The sequence below is a fragment of the Muntiacus reevesi genome, chromosome 1, assembly GCF_963930625.1.
Source record: "Muntiacus reevesi chromosome 1, mMunRee1.1, whole genome shotgun sequence".
NCBI lineage: Eukaryota > Metazoa > Chordata > Mammalia > Artiodactyla > Cervidae > Muntiacus > Muntiacus reevesi.
This window is the reverse complement of record NC_089249.1, coordinates 152,227,639-152,243,767: the sequence shown is the minus strand read 5'-3', so window position 1 is coordinate 152,243,767 and position 16,129 is coordinate 152,227,639. Positions and strand designations below refer to the sequence as shown.

General features: G+C 44.2%; 1 pseudogene; it reads right to left on the bottom strand.

The window, feature by feature from the left end:
- LOC136149540 (enoyl-CoA hydratase domain-containing protein 2, mitochondrial-like) overlaps positions 1–10,906 on the bottom strand; it is a 35,707-nt pseudogene extending 24,801 nt beyond the window's left edge.
- Between the last annotated feature and the right edge of the window lie 5,223 nt (positions 10,907–16,129).

The following is a 16,129-nucleotide window of genomic DNA, read 5'->3' as shown; positions in this document are numbered from 1 at the left end:
TTGCATGTTGTTGGGCATTTTCCTCATCTGGAGAGCAGATTAGTAGGTCATCTACATATTGTAATATTTTCCCATTAGGTCCCAGGTCCAAATCTAGGAGATCCCAGCTAAGGGTCTGTCCAAAAAAGTGGGGACTGTCTCTGAACCCCTGAGGTAATACTGTCGAAGTCATCTGTTGGTGTTTTTCTCCTGGGGCCTCCCACTCAAACACAAAAAGATATTGGGATTCTTTAGCCAGTGGTATGCAAAAAACTGCATCTTTGAGATCCAAGACTGTAAACTACTTGGCACTGGGTGGGATTTCTCCCAAGATTACATAGGGATTGGGTACTGTGGGATGGAGGGGGACTACAGCTTCATTTATGATCCGGAGATCTTGAACCATTTGCCAGGTTCCGTCCTTTTTCTTTACTGAGAGGATTGGGGTGTTACATGGCGAACTGGTGGGGACCAATAGCCCACAAGCAAGGAATTTATTTATCAAAGGCTGTAGTCCCTCCCAAGCCTCTCTTTTGAGAGGATGTTGTTTCTGGTTAGGAAACCGAGTGGGATCTCGGAGGACAATAATGACCGGTTCAGCTTGGTGGGCTAGTTCAGGAATCCCCTGGTCCCACACCTGGGGGTTAATTTTGTCCTCCCACAGTCTTTGTTCTCTCTCTATTGGAGAAGGTGTAATGGATTCTTCAGTAGTAACCAGAAGCTGTAGGGCCCTAGGGGCTGAAAAGCTTCCCATCACAAGGGTGGTCCCCAGTTTAGTGAGTATGTCTCTTCCCATTAAGGGAGTAGGACACTCAGGGACCACCAGAAACTGGTGGGAGAATATCTGTCCATCCCAGCAACAAATAAGTGCTTGGCTGAATCTTCTAGTAGTTGCTTTTCCTGTAGCACCCAAAATGGTACAGGTTTGGGAGGAGAAGGCGCCGGAGTAGAAGATCAAGACAGAGTAGGTAGCCCCTGTGTCAACCAAGAAATTCTCGGACCTACCTGCCACATCCGGTTGCACCCTTAGCTGCAGCCCCGTGATGATTATCTGTGACAGGTGGGCTGGCTGGAGCGGGCTGCTTCAGTCCTCTTGAACCATCATGAGGGAAGGCTTGGCGCTTGACCTTGAGGCTCTTGGGTCCCGAGGGCAGAGGGCCGCCCAATGTCCCAGTTGATGGCATTTGTGGCAAGCTGTTTTAGGAGAGTTGTCACAATTAGGACACTCTTTGGCCCAATGCCCTGCCTGTCTACAGATTAGGCATTTGCCTCGTGCCTTGTCATTCAAGGACTTGGGGTGTGCCATAGGGTTGCCCTGGAGGGTGGCCAGCATCTGGGCATGGCTTGTCTCTTGCCTTCTTCTCCTGTTCTCTGTTATAAAAGGTATTGGTGGCTGTCTGGATCATCTCATCTAAAGAGGCAGCAGAGTCCTGTTGCTATAGCTGTTGTAACTTAATTTTGATATCTGATGCACATTGGGACAGGGATTTGTCCTTTAAAATCACCTGTCCCTTGTAAGAGTCTAAGTTCAAATTGGTAAACTTTTGGAGGACCTCTTTTAGCCTTTCTAGAAAGGCAATGGGGTTCTCATTGGGCTCCTGAGTTATTGCTGAGACCCGGCACAATCCCACAAGTAATAGGCTTCCTTCTATTTCCATGGGTGGCCTTCCTTAGGGGTGAGTCTTTCTGAAGCTTATCCTACCCAGAACTGTAGCAACCTGAGAGCCAGGCATCCCCAGGTCAGGGTGCAGATCCCCAGGGTGGCTGAGGCGTGACAGCCTCCTGGAGATCGAATCCCTGGGCAAGTCGAGGCGTGACAACCTTTCAAGGACCAGATCCTCAGGCAGGTCAAGGCATGATGACCTCCTGGGACCCCCGGGCTGGAGTTTGGGCATCCCCAAGGTCTCTAGTGTGACCAGTGCTGGGTAGAATTAAGGGGTGTAACTCATTGCTAGTTTGTCCACTGTGGATGGGAATAGATATACCATGATGTAAGCTCATCCTACCTAGTACTGTTGCAACCTGAGAGCCAGGCGTCCCCGGGTCAGGGTGCAGATCTCCAGGCAGGCTGAGGTGTGACAGCTTCCTAGAGATCGAATCCCCGGGCAGGTTGAGGTGTGACAGCCTCCCGAGAATTGGGCCCCTGGGCAGGTCGAGGCGTGACAACCTCCTGGGACCCTTGGGACTAGCGGATCCCCGAGCAGGTTGAGGCGTGCCTTTCGAGGACCAGATCCCTAGGCAGGTCAAGGCATGATGACCTCCTGGGACCCCTGGGCTGGAGTTTGGGTGTCCTCAAGGTCTCCAGCGTGACCAGTGCTGGGTAGGACTAAGGGATTGGATATTATACAGTACTTCCCTCCCAAGGCCAGCTATTTTTTGGTTATCCCTCTAGTAGATTGTAGAGGCAAACTTGTGGGCCCAGATGGGGCTGAGGAAAGGAGCATGAAACAGGAGGGAAAGGGGGGGGGGGCAGAGCACAAACTTTGAAAGAATGACATAGCACAAGGGCATAACGCATAACGATTAAAATCAACTGGGTCTAACATGACAAGTCAAATTCAAGTAAACCTTAATCCCCAATCTATAAGCCAAAAGACGCACCCAGAGGTGGCAAAACAGCTCCAAGGCACTGTCAAAAGACAGAGGAGTGGGTGGTTCCCCAATGGCTGGGATGATCCTCCCGCTCATTAGCATATGAATTCACCCCACTCGCAAAACTTAGTCAGGCCGCATTCCATGGCCCATACCCTGTAGAATGGGCGCTTCTCTCTGAATCTTAGCAAATTCAACCTCCCACTTATCGCTTTGTCTCTCACTGAATTTTTGCAATAAGACCTCAAAGCCTGAGCTGGACATCCTGGGTTTTGATCAGGCTCGAGTCCTGGGAGAAAGAGCTGAAGGAAAAGAGTAAAAAGTAGTGGGAAAAACGTGCCAAGGAATCCCCTTCATAGCCTACTGGAAAATTTGCTAGATATCTGACAGGTACTCACAGTTTCCATTGGTCTGATTCTTGGCACAGAGAAGAGTAGGGGCAGAAGAACCCCCACCGGCTTGGGTAACAGCTATTGGGGCCCAGCAGATAGTGCCTTTGGGACATACTGAAGAGTAGCCTCAACAGAGTCACTCTGGCGCCCACTCCTGCCTGCCAGTTTGCGGGGGGTTCAAGGAAACGAGAAACGAGAAACGAGAGATTGTAAAGGAATTAAGATTTTGTTAGGCATGTCCCTCCAGCCATAGAGCGAGGACCTCGTACCTTAACTGGAGGTCTTCTGGAATCTGAGGCTGAGCCGCATGGGCTTTCGGTTTTCAACACGATGGGCCTTCTCCTGCGCTGGGTTTTCTTCATGTTCCGCTTCCACCGCAGCAGCTTTGCTGAGTTGGGCTCCTGCTGCGCTTGGCCTCTTCTGCGAGGAAGGTTGTTTTCAGCCAGGTTAAATCCGAGTCATGGCACCATAGATGTCAGGCGAGTGTATGCTCTTCGGTTCTTTGTCTCGTCACAACAAAAACTTGGATTGATGGACCTTAAAGCCCCCTTGGCGGGTCACAGCTCTCGGGTCTTGAACAGACCGTGTTATACCTCTCAGGTCTCGACCGGACCGTGTGATAGCTCTTAAATAAATCAGTGTTACAGCTCAATTTTATTTAGATAATAGCAGGAAAATCCATCTTCAAGGCATGAGGGCACGTCGATCCAAAGACATGAAGAGAAGAGTGCCCCATCGCGCGGGAGAGAGAGACAGAAGAGGGCTTTGGCTCCTCTTTTTATATGTTTCTCTGTCCCTGGGCTTGTCCTATGTAAATTGGGCCAGCCAGGAGTGTTGTTTATTTTACCTGAGGTTCTCACTCTGGTCCTCGGACCTTCCTTTGTTCTATTTTTGTGGGTTTTTCCCTTCCAGGTCTTTTAGCCACTGCCATTCTGGACTCCTTTTCCCTATTTTAACTACCTAACACTTTAAACAATTTTTACCATCTCTTTCTTTTAAACATATTACAGGTATTCCTTATAATCCACAGGCACAAGACACAGTTGAACAAACACATCACACACTAAAGTTACAAATAGAAAAAATTAAAGAAGGGGGAATACACAGGTACACTACTGTCTTCCTTATCTAAAGCAGACTTCACTAGAGTCCAAGATAAGATATTTTCTAAACCTATAACTATTGTTAATACAGCTTTATTTGTTTTAAATTTTTTAAACCTACCACAGGGAAATATTTTAACAAGAGCAGAAAGACATTTCAAGGAATTGAAGGACACTTCTCTTCCTCTGTCCATTTGGTACCAAGACGGGTTCAATAATCAATAGAAATCTGGGAAATTAATCTTACAGGGAAAGGGATATGCTTGTATTTCCCCAGATGGATCCAACAAACTTTTTCCTCGGAGAATTCGACCCAAGGGGGCCCCCCCGACATTCAAAATGGAGACTAAACAAGAGCCCCGGGAAGAAGAAAATTCCAATACAAGCCATGGTGGCTCTAAAGATCTCCAGAAAGCACCGCCCTTGGCGGCATCAACCCTATGACCTCCCCTCTTGGGGACAGATAAAAACCCTTACTAATGAAGCTGAAAATTTGGTCTCTCAACAGGGAATGCCTTGGAGTCCTGAATACATTTTCCTGCTAACCTGTGTCTCCCAAACTTAAGTGGGCTTACTTACCCAAACCCCCTTTATTACAGGTCATAAAATAGAGAAAAGACCGATCATATCAACCAATGACTCTGCCTATATGCCCTCTCCCTGGAACCCTCACACCCTGGGGAGGAGGGAAAACTAATTAACATTTCTTTAGGCTATGAAGTCCTTCCATAGCCTGGGCCCAGGAAAATTATGCATAAATGTCGGCCTACAAACTTGGGCTTTCCTCCTGCCTCCAAAAGAAGACTTTCAGACATTGCTGCCCTTTTTCTGTCTGTGAACCATGTTTACTACTGAAACTTTAGGGAAAGAGTTAGGGAAAGAACAAAAAGCATTATATATTATGCTGCTTAAGTGGCTTAAAAGGTTACTAACACTATGTTGAAACCATGACAAAGGACTTCTTGGCTGGCTTGACAGTGGGGTGACATCCTCCTCCTCCTCCTTCTCGAATCATCCTCTATAAACAAATTGGGCCTGCGCTATAGACATATAAAGCATATGGAAACTTGCTGCCAGCACCAAAGAACTTGGGACTCAGAATGGACATTTCACAGGGACCAGTTGTGGTCATAGTAACTATTTCTTTCACTATAATCAGTCATATTTTATACAGGCCTGTGTCCCACTTACAATTTAATCTGTAACTTGTATTAATTGCCAATTTTGTGTTACTCTTGTTCATTTCATCATAGTACCTACAACTGGGAACAAATCAAATTTCATTTACATGATAATGACTCTCTGAATGTACAATTACTGCAAAAGAAAATCTTTGAAACTTTTTCTAAATGTCTGCCCTCCCCCACTAATTTGGAAACTTTAGCTGAACAAATTATCCGGGCTAGACCCACAAGGATGGTTTCAAAGTATTACCCACAGCATTGGGTCTAGAACTGTAAACTTTGGTGATTGTCTTGATAATTGTATTTGTCGTTTATCGTCGCCTTTCTATAAGGTTGGTTAATACTAATCATTTGGTCAGGACCTTTTTTACAAATATAATAAAATAGGGGGAATTGTCAGGAAGCACTTAACAGGAGGCTTCCCGTGTGCTGTTATGGATCTGTCAGGAAACCTTTGGCCCTTATTAATATTAATTCTTGAATTAATATTAATTAATATTCAGGAATTAAGAGGAGAGGCACACCTTTCCTGGGACTGAGGAATCCAGGCATTTCCTTTGTTAGTTTCTCATTATGGTGATAAGTATCCTCTTCTCTCTTTAATAGGGATAACCTTGTGTTTTGTAAACCAGGAATTTTAATCTTTATCTTTGCTGAGAATAACTACAGTATATATGCCCACGCCATGTTGATTAAAACACCTTTGCTCCATCAGAGCTTTGGTCCCCGTGTCTTTCTTTCTTTCTTTTTTTCTCTATCCCTCTTTATTTCTGGCTGATTTCCTGGAGCGCGGAAGCCAGCTGCGTAACCCAGGGAATATTAGCTTCTTCTTTCACTCTCTCATCGTCGACTCCAGACCACCAGGTTCCGGTCCAATAAACGACCAACAAGAGGGTACATTTTGTAAGTTCGCATCACACACACAAAATTGTGTAACTTGTGGTGGTAGATCTTAACTACACTTACTGTGGCAATTATTTCATAATGTAACAAATATTGAATTGCTATGTTGTACATCTGAAACTAATACGTCAATTATATTTTGATTAAAAACCCACTTTTTAAACAAAAGATAACTGCACAAAAGAAGATATACAAATGACCACTAAGCACATGAAAAGATGTTTAATTTTACTGGTATCCAATAAGTGAGAGTTTAAAGAAGCCTAGATATGACTGTACACCATGACTAAGTACAATGACCTAGCAGACGAAAAATAAAAACCAAGTGTTGGTTATTAAAAAAAAACCCTACATATCTAGTGAACAACTTCTATATATAATAAATTGCGTGAGTTAAAAGGATATGTAACACTCCTTCTCTTCAAGGGATTGTAACATTAGTGCTTGTAGCCTAATATAAGTAAAGGATAATATGAGGTCATAAGTAAAATAAATACATAAAGTACGATAGGATTATAACTGGCAGCTCATAGATGGAAGCATTTGAGCAAGGTGGAAATAGGTAGAAATTTTCATTTTCAGAGTGAGGTATAGTGGGAAAAATACTACATGTAAGAGACTACTCCATTTGAAAAATTATATTTTATCAAATGTGTTAATTTCTATTGTACAGCAAAGTGATTCAGTTATATACATATATATTCCTTTTCCTATTCTTTTCCATTATGATTTATCACAAGATATTGAATATAGTTCCCTGTGTTATACAGTAGGACCTTGTTTATCCATTCTATATATAATAGTTTGCATCTGCTAACCCCAAACTCCTAATGCCTTCTTCCCCAACCTTTCCTTCCCCTTGGCTACCACAAGTCTGTTCTCTATGAGATTACTCAAGTAGTTGAAGTTCCTGAAAGGTCAGTCCAAGATCTCTTTATTCAGTCGTTTGTACCGTTATGTATTTAACACACACTGGCCTCTGTACTAAACATTGATGTCAGAGATTAGAGCAGACTCAGTCCCTGTCCTCTTAGATCCTACCGTCTAACAGAGGAGATCGACATTCAACAAGTAATTACTATTTGCGACAAGGACATGGGGGAAAAAAGATAGGAGGTTAGGGGTTTAGAGTGGGCAGAGGGGAGCCCTAGTGTAGAAGATAAGCAGTGACTTCCTGGGGGAAGAAGTAACCTTTCAGCTGAGAGCTGAGGAATGAATAGGAGTTAGCCAGAGAAAGTGTGCGTGTGTATTGGTGGGGAAAAGCCTATTTCAGACAGAGGGAGTGACACAGAGAAGGGCCCTGAGTGTAGCAGAGTGGGTGCTATAGGGTGTGTAGAGCTGGGTATTTAGTGTTTTTTTTTTTTGCTGCACTTGAGAATTAAACCAACATAAAACATATTAATAGGAGAAAAGCATATGAATTTGTTCAAGTTTTATCTAACACAGGACCCCTCAAAAGGAAATGAAGATCCCCCAGAAATGATAGGTCTACATGGTATGACAAACTACACGGTGTGTTGAAAAGAAGAGACATTACTCTGCTGACAAAGGTCTGTATAGTCAAGGCTATGGTCTCCCCAGTGGTCATGGATGGTTGTAAGAGTGTAAAAGACAGACCTTTTAATGTCTTTACAGTGGATCGTAAAGAAGGTAGAGTGCCAAAGACTGTGCCAAACACCTTCGAACTGTGGTGCTGGAGAAGAGTCCTGAGAGTCCCTTGGACAGCAAGGAGATCAAACCAGTCAATCTTAAGGAAAATCAACCCTGAATACTCATTGGAAGGACTGATGCTGAAGCTGAAGCTCCAATGTTTTGGTCACCTGATGTGAACAGCTGACTCTTTGGAAAAGTCCCTGATGCTGAGAAAAATTGAGGACAGAAGGAGAAGAGTGTGTCAGAGGATGAGGTGACTGGACGCATCACCCATGCAATGCACATGAATTCTGGGAGATGGTGAGGGACAGGGAGGCCTCGTGTGTTGCAGTCCATGGGGTCACAAAGAGTCAGACACAACTGGGCAGACAAACAACAAACAACACGCTTTTACAGTAGGTTGAATGAAGAGCAGCAATTGTGGCAAAGTTAACTGTGTGGGTTCTACAGGAAGATAAGGCCTGTTTCTACGCATTTGTCTGTTCACACGTGTCTATTTCAACACACTTGTCTGTTTGTATAGAATTCTCTTGGTTTCAACTCCCAATTGAATTCAGGGTTGACTTCCCTTAAGATTGAGTGTTTTGAGCTCTTTGCTGTCCAAAGGATTCTCAAGAGCCTTCTCCAGCACCACAGTTAGAAAGAAACAATTCTTTGGGGCTCAGTCTTCTTAAAGAGCTTCCCTTGTGGTTCAGGGGCTCCCCTTGTGGCTCAAACAGTAAAGAATCTGCCTACAATGCTGGAGACCTGGATTCGATCCATGGGTTGGGAAGATCCCCTGGAGGAGGGCATGGCAATCCACTCCAGTATTCTTGCCTGGAGAACCCATGGACAGAGGAACCTGGTGGGCTACAGAATACTAGAATTCTAGTGATTTACTAGAATTACTAGTAATCACTGAATTACTAGAAGATCGTGATGACCATTAATAGTCGAGAACACAAGCTTTAAAATCAGATCTGGTTCAATTTGCTAAAGCTCTCTGCTCCTTGTTTTATTGACCATAAACCTGGGAGAATAGTTATAGCTATTTGAAGCAAATGCTGTTTCCAGTTTGGCAGTGAACTGAACATGAGAGCAAGGGAAGGTATTGTCTAACTCTAGCCATGCCACATGGCCAGAGAATTCTCACTAAGTGATGTAGTGGGATGCCAGAAGCCCCTTCATGTCCATCAAAAGTGGGGGATGCACATATGGAAGTGCATCTAGGGCACTAGGGCACTAGGAACAGCTCTTCAGCTTCGTATCAAGCAAGAAAAAAGGAGATACACAAAATGCCTAGAACAACTAAATCTATGTAAGCTAAAACTTGGACACAAACAGTGCTACTTTAAATGCGGGGAAGGTTAGAGGGGTTGGAACTGGGGAGAAAGTAGACAAGAGGACGTTGCCCAGTTGGTGACACACAACGCACAGGGGAATGCCACTCGCTGATTGCAAAGTCCAACCACTGCCCTTCACCCGCCTTTGCAAATAACACTACCGCCAAACAGACAAAACAAAATAAAACACAACCAAACAAAACCCAAGACAAGGCTCAATCAAGGTGTTCTTGCCAGCGACTGCTGTGAACTTTTCTTGAGTCAGCAGGACTCCAAACTCCACCAGCAGCTGCAGGGCAATTGTGCAGGGGGGTGCCAAGCCCTCCTCTTGGCCTCTCTTCTCTCCCCTCCCCCAGCCCCAACCCCCAACCATGTCCTCTCTTCTGCTCCTCTTTTCCAGGAGGCTGGGCACCCTAAGCCAAATTGGAACTGGTTTGACCGCCCAGTCCACTTTGCTAGGAAGTTTGGCCTGGAAGGAAATCAGGCATCTTAAAGCTCTAGTGGGGGGTGGGCTTGCTGGCACCTAGTTCTACCCTTGAACAAGCCCCCTCTCTTTCCTCACAGCCCTGGGGAACCAAATATGGGGCCGAAGGGACCGATATTGACGTAAAATCCCATCGCAATTATACTGGGAGAGGCGGGTGAGGTGGTTACTTATCAAAGGATTTAGGCCTGGGGAGCCTCTACTGGGATGTAGGAAGTTTGGGGTCCAACCCTCAAATGCACTGAGCAGCCCGTCTCCCCCTTACTGGTTTTGGGGTAGGAGATAGACAGGCCCCTGGACCAGACAGCTGGTGTTTGTCAAGTGGAGTAAAACTAAAGTTTTGTTCTCACCCAGACATTCCAAGGACAAAACTAGTGTCAGTCTCTGAGCTCTGCTGGAATAGAGAGGTTAGGTGACCACTCCTGAGGTCAAGAAAAATGTCCCTGTCTACACATGTGCAGAAAGGCTTATTGGGAGTCAAAAAGGAAGGGGTGCCACCCCTTAGTAAGCATGGACACACCCCCATGGGTCTCTGCAGTGGGATCCATCTTAGCAAAGTGTTGCACAGACACGTTGGGGAGGTCTAGGACCAGTCAGGTGTGAAGAAACAAGATAATTTGCCATATATAAACACCCAAAGGCTGTCCTTTATGAGTGATTTAACTCACCTCTTTACTGGCCTCCTCCTCGTTAGAGAGGCCCCCCCCGATACCCTTTCCCTCTGGGTGTGTATTTCTGCCTGGCTTTTCTGACTTAAACATAACTGCTTCTCTCTGAGATCTCCCATACGTTGTGCTGTGTCTGTAATAATAAGCTTTGTACTTGTTTTTACAGTCTTTGCCTCCTTGAAACATTCTTGTTTTCAAATGGGGCCAAGGCCACTTTCCTTCTGGCCTCTCTGGTGGTCTAGCAGCTAGGATTCCTGGTTTTCATCCAGGCTACCCAGGTTCAATTTCTGAGTGGGTAACTAAGATCTCTCTCAGGACCACTCCTCACTTTCTCTCTCTGAGATCAGCTTCAATCTGCCTGCATGTAGTGGAAGCACTGGCCATGGGTCCCTTGCCTGGCAACAGCACCAGGCCAGGTGGACCTGTCTCCTTCAGCCCAGTGGAGCTCACCCCAGGTGCCTCCCAGGCTCACCAGAACAGCAAGTGCTCTTACCCTGGTCTGGACCCACCAGAGCACACACCTGGATCACCCGGCCTGCAGCCCCTGGGTTGTAGGAGCAGCTTCGGGTCTCAAGTGGCCTCTAGGGGCTCAGAAAGCACAGGATGCTGGTTAGGGCGTGCAGCATTGGGGCCTAATCTGGGAACATGCCACTTGGCCTTCCACCACTGCCTCCCGCTGAAAGCTCGCTGCTCTGCCCCCCGCTGAAAGCTCGCTGCTCTGCCCCAGGCCTTCAAAAACTGTTCCTCCTTTGGAAACACCCTCAGCCTGTTGGAGACCAGAAGACATGGGTAGGAGAAAGTCCAGCTCTGCTGTGTGATTTTGGTCAAGACTGCCAATCTCTCTAAGTGCCAAAATTTTAATCTGTAAAGCATAGGTAATGAAAGTGATAGGTGCTAAATATAAAGAAAGCTGAAAGCTAAAGTAGTAAAAACAGATTTTAATCAGTAATATACTGTTGAAAAAGAGAAATGTCCAGCATGAACTGAACTCTTAACATAGTTTCTAACAGCTCAAGGACACACCCCTAGGATGACTCTAGCCACTTTTAAAGTACCTGCCTGAGAAAACTCAAGACTGCTAAAAGAAATTACTGTTTGTTCCAGCCAACACCTGAAGGTAGGTCTCCTATCTCCCAGTCTCTGAGGGAGCCTAAGCTTGCATAAGGGACAGCAAACCTACAATAGTTTCATGTGAACTAACCCCGCTCTGTGTATTTTGAAAGTTTTCACTTCCCTGACTGTACACCGTTCTGGCTCACCCACCTCCCTATTCCTTCATTCTCCTTGTAAAATCTGTTCTCACTACTTTCAGGGAGGCTGAAGCCTAGTAGAGAAGAGGGCTCAGAGGACCCTGGCTAGAGTCTGGTGATAGAATCTTTGTCACTACCTCATAATAGTTCCGCTCTGTGACCCTCAAGGTTAATTGAGGTTTATCTCATTTCTGGCTATTTGTAAGCTGCCCTTGTTTCCAATGAATTAATTCAGGTTATGGATCACCAGGCCATCTCTCCCTGTCCCTTTTCTCCACATTACTGGACACAACTCCAATTCTGCCACTCCTTAAAGAATCACAGACATGAGGCTGCATAGAAAAATTTTTACAGGAGGTTGGGAAACATTTGTGGGACTTCACTTCTCATACTTAAGGAGGTTAAGACTAACTGTTATGGACTGAATTGTGTTCCTCCAAATGTATGTGTTGAAGTCCTATCCCTCAGTACCTCACAATGTATTTGTAGACAGAGTCTTTAAAGAGGTAATTAAGTTAAAATGAGGTCATTAGAGTTGGCCGTAAATAAAAATGACTGATATCCCTAAAAGAAGAAAAAATTCTAAACACAGATGAGTATAGGGGAATACAAAGGGGAAGATGGCCATTTAGAAGCCAAGGAGAAGCCAAGGCCTCAGACAGAATGAACCCTGCCATTACCTTGATCCTAGACTTCTAGCCCCCAGAACTATGCAGAAATACATTGCTGCTGTTTAAATTATCCAGATTGTGACTTTGTTGTGGCAACCTTAGCAAACTAATACACTAAGTAAAGAAACTTTTCTTAAGAGGAAATCTGGTGCCTGGTTTTTAAAATAAAAAGGTGCTCTGCCTCCTCTCTACATTATGATTATTTCTGGGATTCCAAGGAAGCTTAGCAAAGGAGCTATGGAGGTAGGATTAGAGTGGTTGTAATAATATGGCCATAGGTAATAACATTTTTTTCCTCCTTTTAAATCCTGCCAGTTTTAAGCCAAACTCCCTTAATCTCTTCTGAATTTACAATATGAAATAAAAATTATTATTTTAATTTTATTTATTCATTTTAGTTTCTTGACTCTTTGTTGCTGTGCATGGGCATTCTCTAGTTGTGGTGCAAGGATTTTTCATTGTAATGGCTTCTCTTGTTTCAGAGCATGGGCCCTAGGGTGTGTGGTTTAGTCGTTGTGGCGCATGTGCTTAGTTGCCCCAAGCTATGTGGACTCTTCCTGGACCAGGGATTGAAACTGTGTCCCCTACATTGGCAGATGGATTCTTAACCACTGGACCACCAGGGAAATTCTGTTTTAGTTATTAAGAGATATATGTAGAGCACTCTGAAAATGATGATAGGAATATCTTTAATGGAGACCAATTGACTGTTTATGTTTAGAGGTATATATTACCTCTATTTTTTTTACTATGAAATTCCAATTTTAAGAATTTAACCTACAAATATACCCACACAGTTGTGAAATATCATATATACAAAGTTATTTATTGCAGAATTGCTTATAATAGCAAAAGACTAGACACCATGTTAATATCCAACAGGGATTGCTTAAATAAACTATGGTTTACTTTGTCAGCAAAAGTCCATCTAGTCAAGGCTGTGGTTTTTCCAGTAGTCATGTATGGATGTGAGAGTTGAGCTATAAAGAAAGCTGAGTGTCGAAGAATTGATGCTGTTGAGCTGTGGGGTTGGAGAAGACTCTTTCGAGTCCCTTGGACTGCAAGGAGATCCAACCAGTCCATCCTAAGGGAGATCAGTCCTGGGTGTTCATTGGAAGGACTGATGTTGAAGCTGAAATTCAAATCATTTGGCCACCTGATGCGAAGAGCTGACTCATTGGAAAAGACCCTGATGCTGGGAAGGATTGAGGGCAGGAGGAGAAGGGGACAACAGTGGATGAGATGGTTGGATGGCATCACCAACTCAATGGACATGAGTTTGGGTGGACTTCGGGAGTTGGTGATGGACAGGGAGGCCTGGTGTGCTGCGCTTCATGGGGTCGCAAAGAGTCGGACACGACTGAGCGACTGAACTGAACTGAACTGATACATTGAACACTATGCAGTTATGAAAAAAAACACAGGAAGTTCTAATGTGAGCTTCAAAATCTATTGTATGAAAAAAATCAACATTGGAATAGTGTGTGATTTTTAATTTAATTAATTGAAAGTCGCTCAGTCCTGTCCGACTCTGCGGCCCCATGGACTGTACAGTCCATGGAATTCTCCAGGACAGAATACTGGAGTGGATAGCATTTCCCTCTCCAGGGGATCTTCCCAACCCAGGGATCAAAGCCAGCTCTCCTGAATTGCAGGCAGATTCTTTACTAGCTGAGCCACAAGGGAAGCCCAAGACTACTCGAGTGGATAGCCTATCCCTTCTCCAGCGGATCTTCCCAAGCCAGGAATTGAACTGGGATCTCCTGCATTGCAGGCAGATTCTTTACCAACTGAGCTCTCAGAGTGTGTGAAGAAAACGAAAATTTGTGTTATAGAGAAGGACAGCATTATTTAGGTGTGCATATATACACTTGTGTGGCTTCCCAAGTGGTGCAGTGGTAAAGAATCCACCTGCCAATGCAGGAGACACAATAGAAGTGGGTTTGATCTCTGTATTGGGATGATCCCCTGGAGCAGGAAATGATGACATGCTCCAGTATTCATGCCTGAAAAATTCCCTGGATAAGGGAGTCTGGTGGGCTATAGTCCATGGGGTCGCAGAGTTGGACACAACTGAGCGACTGAGCACACAGGTGTTTTCACGCCTTTCATAAGGTAGCTACATAAAATATTTCTAGGATAGGGAAGAGGAACTGGGGAACTGGCAACAGGGGTAGGAGAGAGAAATTTTACAGTTTGACTTTTTAAATTTTTTGAATCTTGATTCATGTTTTAAGTCTTCTCTACTCAAAAATAATTAGTTAAAATGAAAATGAACATGATGACAAAAATTAAAATAAGACATACTATAGTAATGACAAAAAAAGTAATACACATGTAAGATCAAAACATTCAAAGGGTACAGAGGGCTATAAAATTAATACAAAAAACATCTCTCTCCTATATTGTATTCTTTTAAAAGAATATTTGTTGTATTTTATGCAGCATTTCTAGGTATTCTGTGGTAGAATTTTTGTATTATCTAGTCTTCCACATTGGAAAGGAAAGTGTCCCTTTCTAACCTTTTCAGCATTAACTGCAATGTTCATTATTCCGTCTCCACCTCTATGGGCTCCTATTTTGAAACCAATATCCAATGGACAGGGAGCATTTGTTGCATGATAATTAACCTGGACCCTGTGACTTCTTGCTCTATTGGGTTGTTTATCCACAAATCATAATGCTGTCTTTATCAGTCAATCAGAGTTTCAAGAAACAACTCTCCACTTAATGACCTCTTCAGTGCCTGTCTTATGCTAGGCTCTAGGGATAGGGAGGAAGAGGGGAAATTCTTTGCCCCTTGTCTGATCAGGTGAAGATTTTACTAAGCTGACCCATTCTTAACCCAGGAATTCTTTACCTAGACTAGTGGAGGCTCCTTAGAATCACCTGGAGAAACTCTAAACATTCATGCCTAGGCTTTACTCCCAGATGCTCTGATTAGGTAGAAAGTGGGCTCTGAATATGGATGTTCAGAACCTTTGGTGATTTTTATTGGGGGGTGGCACAGTATATATAAATGTGTAATTTCTATAAGGCGTTTTGAAATCATAAAAATGGCCTTTGAACTGAGAGTCCACTTGGTTCAGTTTCCCTTCAGGGCAGAGTGTGTCTGTCTTTTGCAACCCCCTTGAGGCCAGTCAGCCTTAATTTGAACATGTCCCTACCCACCCACCCCTACCCCCAGACAGGATACTCAGTCCCCACAGAGATAGCTTGGTCAGTCTCAGAAACACCTCAGCTTGCCCCAAGTCCTCTGTCTTTTCACCTCCTGCCCAATAACTCCTCAGCAGCCAAGGGGAGTTTCTGCTAAATGAACACCTGGTCTTAACTTCTACAAGTCCTAAGAACAACTGGAGGAGGTAACCTTTTAACATTTGATGCTTTATGCCATGAAGATCTATGAGGGGCTCTTATCATACACCCTTAAGACTGGAAGGGGCCTCAGAAATTTTACAAATACACACACACACCCACAGAGTCAGTTCTCAGATTTTGGTGTTAGTTATGTTCTAAAAGTTGCTGTGAACACAAATTAGTGAATACTGAACAATTGCTCCTAAGGAAAATACAGAGTTAGGCACCAGCAAGTCTCTGCCCACAACATATTTTGTCAGTTGATCAATAAATAAGCTGGTTTTATGTGTTTCTGTTTAAAGACATCTTGTTATTCATATCTGAACTCAGGGCCAAGAACACTATAACTCATGTATGAGCCAAGTTCAGTATTTTCTTCACAGTGCACCTCACACCCATCTTGTATCTAGGTATACCAGGTAGTACTTCAGGCACCATGGTTGCGGGAGATTTTTAAATGGTGAAATCAACAACAAAAAAGCACAAAAATGTGAAAAACATGGCATGAAATCATGAGAAACACATTTGCTTACAGCATGAACTGGACAGGGGCTTGTGTAACCTCAGCTGA